The following is a 6,457-nucleotide window of genomic DNA, read 5'->3' on the forward strand; positions in this document are numbered from 1 at the left end:
TCTGTGAATGTTTATTTGCATGCTCTATTGTTGGCTACTGTGTTTTCTGTGTGTCTCCTAGGTCATGAATGTTAATCATGCTATTCAAATATTTTGTAGCCTTATTGATTTATAAGTCTCCCACCATAATTATGGATTTGTTTATATACCTTATTATTCTGTCACTTGCTATTTTAGGTATACTGGAACTACTTATTCATTTATTCATTAAAGGTATATTGAGAGGTGGGCAGATTGCTTGAGCCTAGGAATTTGAGAACAGCCTGAGAGAGAGAGCTTTCTGAGTGCCAGACACTGTTCTACTTGCTAGGGGATATAGCAGTGAACCAAACAGGCAAACTTTCCTGCTATTGTTGAGAGAGTCAGACCATAAGCAAGATAAATAATTGCGTACAATTTTGAAATTATCTTTCTCTAAATGGAATCTTTGAACATTATGAAATGACCTTTTTATCTTTAATAATTTTAACATAAACTCTAATTTGTGTGATGTTAATATTGTGATAACAGCTTGTCTTCATCCATTTTTGTGTTGCTATAAAGGAATACCTGAGGCCGAGTAATTTATAAAGAAAAAAAGGTTGATGTGGCTCATGATTCTGATGGCTGGAAAAGTTCAAGAGGTTAAGATTGGGCATCTGCATCTGGTGAAGGCCTCAGGCTGCTTCCACTCATGGCAGCAGGGGAAGGGAAGTCGGTGTGTGCAGAGACCACACAGTGGGAAATCAAGAAAGAGATAGGGAGAGAGAGAGAGAAGTGCTAAGCTATCTTTAACAATCAACTTTTGCAGGAATGAATAGAGCGAGAACTTGCTCACTCCCCTTTCTCCCCCCTCATTAATCTATTCATAAGAGATCTGCCCCCATGACCCAAACACCTCCCACTACATCCACCTCCAAACATTGCCACACTGGGAATCAAATTTCAACAAGAGATTTGGTGGAGACAAAAAGTATACTCAAATTATAACACCACTCATATTGAGTTACTGTTTTTAAATATATTTCCATCCTTTTCAAGTTTCTGTATTCCTATATTTTAAATGTTTTCTAGACAGTATACAGTTGTACTTTCAAAATTTTAACCAGTGTGGCATGTCATTATCTAAAAAGTTTAATCAATTTACACTTATTTTATATATATATAAATATATTTGCATTTATAGCTAACATTTTATTTTATGCTTTCTATTTATTCTACTTCTGTTTCTTTTCTCTCCCTTCTGGCTTTTGTTTTGTTTTAATCATTTCACCTTTTTTTTTTTTCTTTCTTTCTTTCTTTTTTTGGACAGAGTCTCACTCTGTCACCCAGGCTGGAATGCAATGGCACAATCTTGGCTCACTGCAGCCTTGACCTCCTGTGCTCAAGCGATCCTCCCACCTCACCTCAGCCTCCCAAGTAGTTGGGACCACAGATGTGTACCACCATGCCTGGCTAATTTTTGAAATATTTTTTGTAAAGACGAAATCTCACTATGTTGCCCAGGCTTGTCTTGAACTCCGTGCTCAAGGGATCCTTGGGGGGTGATCAGAGTTGTGGGAAAAACTATAGGGAAAGGACACAAATTTTCTGAAAGGTCAGAAGGTTCTGCAGAGCCCCAGGGGAGAATAGCTGAAGGCAGCTGTTCTATAACCCTCAGGCAGAGGGCAAGGAGTAAGTACAAGGGAGTGTGGGGGAATTTATCTTAAACAATCTTGTTTACTTATGTTGACCAGGAGCTGACCTTTGATTATCCGCTCACCAGACGTTCCCTCAAAGGGGAACAATAAATGTTAATTACCTACAGGTCGTGTTGGCTCCAGGTTTTCGGCATTGTGCCTGCACTGAATAAAAGCAAGCAGCTCCAGCTTCTCGGGGCTGCTCTCTGTCCACTAGAGCCAGGCAGTCACCTAGCTGCTCTTACACTGCATACCTGTGTCTGAGTACTCATTTCATCCATCGGCCAGGGTCTGCAGGACAGACCCAGGAGGGATCCACCTGCCTCAGCCTCCCAAAGTGCTGGTATTACAGACAGAAGCCACTGCACCTTGCCCTTTGCCTATTTTTTTTTTTCCTCATCTAGGTTGGAAGCTATGTGCTCTGTTCCTTTCACTTTTTTTTTAAAAAAAAATAGTAGTATTATCAATATATAATTTATATAAGTCTGGTGTACTGGCTTGTGCCTTTGAGTCCCAGCTACTCAGCAGCCTGATGCAGGAAGATCCCTTGAGCCCAGGAGTTCTAGGCTAACCTGAGCAACACAGCAAGACCCTGTCTCTAAAACATAAAAGAATATATAATTCACATATCAAACAACTTACCCATTATATTAGGGTTCTCTAGAGGGACAGGGCTAATAAGATAGATGTATATATGAAAGAGAGTTTATTAAGGAGTATTGACTCACACGATCACAAGATGAAGTGCCACAATAGGCCATCTGCAAGCTGAGGAGCAAGGAAGCCAGTCCAAGTTCCAAAACCTCAAAAGTAGGGAAGCCAGCTGGGTGTGGTGGCTTACACCTGTAATCCCAGCACTTCGGGAGGCCGAGGTGGGCAGATCGCTTGAGGTCAACAGTTCGAGACCAGCCTCCGCAACATGGTGAAACCCCATCTCTACTAAAAATACAAAAATTAGCCAGGTGTCGTGGTGAGTGCCTGTAATCCCAGCTACTTCGGAGGCTGAGGCAGAAGAATTGCTTCAACATGAGAGGCAGAGGTTGCAGTGAGCCGAGATCACGCCACTGCACTCCAGCCAGGGCGACAGAGCGAGATTCCATCTCAAAAAAAAAAAAAAAAAAAAAAAAGGGCCGGGCACGGTGGCTCATGCCTGTAATCCCAGCACTTTGGGAGGCCGAGGTGGGTGGATCACAAGGTCAGGAGATCAAGACCATCCTGGCTAACACGGTGAAACCCCATCTCTACTAAAAAATACAAAAAATTAGCCGGGTGTGGTGGCAGGCGCCTATAGTCCCAGCTACTTGGGAGGCTGAGGCAGGAGAATAGCATGAACCCGGGAGGCAGAGCTTGCAGTGAATCGAGATCGTGCCACTGCACACTCCAGCCTGGGCAATAGAGCGAGACTCCGTCTCAAAAAAAAAAAAAAAAAAAAAAGTGGGACGCGAACGGTGCAGACTTCAGTCTGTGGCCAAAGGCCCAAGAGCCCCTGGCAAACCACTGGCGTAGGTCCAAGAGTCCAAAAGCTGAAGAACTTGGAGTCTGATGTTCAAGGGCAGGAAGCATCAAGCATGGGAGAAAGATGGAGGCCAGAAGACTTGGTCAGTCTAGCCCTTCCACATTCCTCTCCTTTTATCCCAGCCATGCTGGCAGCTGATTAAATGATGCCCATCCAGATAGAGGTTGAGTCTGCCTCTCCTGGTTCACGGACTCAAATGTTAATCTCCTTTGGTAAGACCCTCACAGACACACCCAGGAATAATACTTTGCATCCTTCAATCCAATTAACTATCACACCGATTTAAAGTGTAGATTCAATGGTTTTTAGTATATTCACAGAGTTGTGCACTACAATCAGTTCTAGAACATTTTTATCACCCCCAAAAAAACTCTGTACCCCTTAGCAGTCACTACCCATTTCCCAACTTTCAGTGAGCTCCCCAGCCCAAGGTAACCTGTAATCTACATTCTGTCTATAGAATTACCTATTCTGGGCATTTCATATAAATGTAATCACACAATATGTGGTTTTGAAGACTAGCTTTGTTCACTTAGCCTCTTTTAGCCTCTTTTCTCTTTTTTTTTTTTTTTTTTTTTTGAGATGGAGTCCTGCTCTGTCACGCAGGCTGGAGTGCAGTGGCGTGATCTTGGCTCATCGCAAACTTGGCTGGCCTCCCAGGTTCAAGCGATTCTCCTGCCTCAGCCTCCCAAGTAGCTGAGATTATAGGTGCCCACCACCATGCTCGACTAATTTTTTTTTGTATTTTTAGTAGAGCGTGGTTTCACCATGTTGGCCAGGCTGGTCTCGAACTCCTGACCTCAGGTGATCTGCCTGCCTTGGCCTCCCAAGGTGCTGGGATTACACGTGTGAGCCACCGCACCTGGCCTAGAGTATATGTTTTGTACCTCTTTGCTACGTGTATTTCTAATTATTTTATTCTTTTTGATGCTATTGCATATAAAATTATGTTCTTACTTTTGTTCTTAGATTGTTCATTGCAAGTGTATAGAAATACAATTGATTCTTGTATTCTGCAACTTTGTTGAACTCTTGTATTAGTTCTAATAGATTTTTTAGTGAATTCCTTAGGATATTTTAGATATAAGGTCATCTGCAAATAGAGATGGTTTTGTTTTTCTCTCCAATCTGTATGCCTTTTACATTCATTCATTCATCTACATACAACATTCATCTTCTTGCCTAATTACACTGGTTAGAATGTCCAGTACAATGTCAAATAGAAATGGTAAGAGTAGGTATTCTTGTCTTATTCCTAATATTAGAGAGAGTAATCATTCATTTTTTATCAAAAAGTATGATATTAGTTGTGGGTTTTTTGTAGATGCTTGATGACTTTTACCAGGTTGATTAAGTCCCTTTATCTTCCTGGTTTATTAAATGTTTTTATCATGAAGAGATGTTGACTTTGTCAAATGTCTTTTCTGTGTCTATTAAGATGACCATGTGGTTTTTGTCCTTTAGTCTATGGATAGGATGTACTACATTAATTTTATTTCTTATGTTAACTCAAGCTTTCATTCCTGGGATAAATCCCACTTGGTCGTGGTATATAATCCTTTTTATTTGTTGTTGAATTCATGGTAATTTGTGGAGAATTTCTGGGTCTATATTCATAAGAAATAGTCTATAGTTTTCCTGTGTTTGTCTGATTTTGATATCTGAGTAGTACTACCTCATTGAATAGGCTTGGAAGAGCTTCATTTTCTTCTATTTTTGGAAAAGCTTGTGAAGAAATAGTATTGATATTTTCTTCATGGGAAGTTTCTGATTTATAATTCAATCTTTTCTAGGCGGCTGCCGAAGATGGCAGAGGGGCAGGTCCTAGTGCTCAATGGCCGAGGTCACCTCCTGGGCTGCCTGGCGGCCATCGTGGCTAAGCAGGTGCTGCTGGGCCGGAAGGTGGTGATCGTGTGCTGCAAAGGCATCAACATTTCTGGCAATTTCTACAGAAACAAGTTGAAGTACCTGGCTTTCCTCCACAAGCAGATGAACACCAGCCCTTCCCGAGGCCCCATGTCTTCTGGCGGAGCTTGCGAGGCGGGCCGCCCCACGACAGCTGCCAGTCAGGCCGCCTAGGACCTGCCACCAGGTGTTCGGTGGCATCCCACCGCTGACAGGAAAAAGCAGATGGTGCTTCCTGTTGCCCCTAAGGTTGTGCGTCTGAAGCCTACGAGAAAGTTCGCCTACCTGGGGTGCCTGGCTCACGAGACTGGCTGAAAGTACCAGACCATGACAGCCATCCTGGAGGAGAAGGGGAAGGAGAAAGCCAAGATCCACGACCAGAAGAAACAACTCCTGAGGCTAGGGAGACAGGCCGAAAAGAATGTGGAGAAGAAAATTGACAAATACAGGGAGGTCCTCAAGGCCCACAGACTCCTGGCCTGAGCCCAGTAAAGACTGTTTATTCCTCATGCTTGGCCTGGCCTGCCCTTCCTCCATCGTGGCCCTGGAATGTGGGGGACCCAGGGGCAGCAGTCCAGGTGCCACAGGCAGCCTGGGACTTAGGAAGCTTGGGAGCAAGGAAAGGGTCTTAGTCACTGCCTTTCAATAAGGTTACTTAAAGCACTCGAAGAATTGTGCAGGCATAATTCATCTGTGACCAACAGAGCAAGCAATTACTTCAGTTTCAATATCAGCAAAAGGGAGCTGGAACACTAACTGGAGGGGCCCTACCTTGTGAGCGGGGCATCTGTTTAACTTCCCAACTAGTCATACACTATACTTTGCAGCTGTTAGAATGTGAACAAGCGCTTGGGGGACAGCATTAGCTTGCTGTTGTACGAAGGGTATTTATAAAAGCACAGACTGGGAAGATGTGTGATCAAGAAGTTACAGGCATTGCCTGTGCGTCTTACCTGTATTTTGTGATCAGAATCAAATAAATTACTTTTATTCTTTTTTTTTTTTTTTTTTTTTTTGAGACGGAGTCTCGCTCTGTCGCCCAGGCTGGAGTGCAGTGGCGCGATCTCGGCTCACTGCAAGCTCCTCCTCTCTGGGTTCACACCATTCTCCTGCCTCAGCCTCCCGAGTAGCTGGGACTACAGGCACCCGTCACCATGCCTGGCTGATTTTTTGTATTTTTAGTAGAGACGGGGGTTTCACCGTGTTAGCCAGGATGGTCTCGATCTCCTGACCTAGTGATCTGCCCACCTTGGCCTCCCAAAGTGCTGGGATTACAGGCATGAGCCACCAAGCCCCGCCGATATTCTTTTTGATGATAGATACAAGTATTTCCTGAAATCAGTGGCATCATTACTGGTATTTATTTCTCATTTCATTT

General features: G+C 43.4%; 1 pseudogene; it reads left to right on the forward strand.

The window, feature by feature from the left end:
- Window positions 1-4,980: 4,980 nt before the first annotated feature.
- On the forward strand, window positions 4,981-5,562 carry LOC129010723 (large ribosomal subunit protein uL13-like; annotated as a pseudogene).
- The last annotated feature ends 895 nt before the right edge of the window (window positions 5,563-6,457 follow it).

The sequence above is a fragment of the Pongo pygmaeus genome, chromosome 10, assembly GCF_028885625.2.
Source record: "Pongo pygmaeus isolate AG05252 chromosome 10, NHGRI_mPonPyg2-v2.0_pri, whole genome shotgun sequence".
Classification (NCBI taxonomy): domain Eukaryota; kingdom Metazoa; phylum Chordata; class Mammalia; order Primates; family Hominidae; genus Pongo; species Pongo pygmaeus.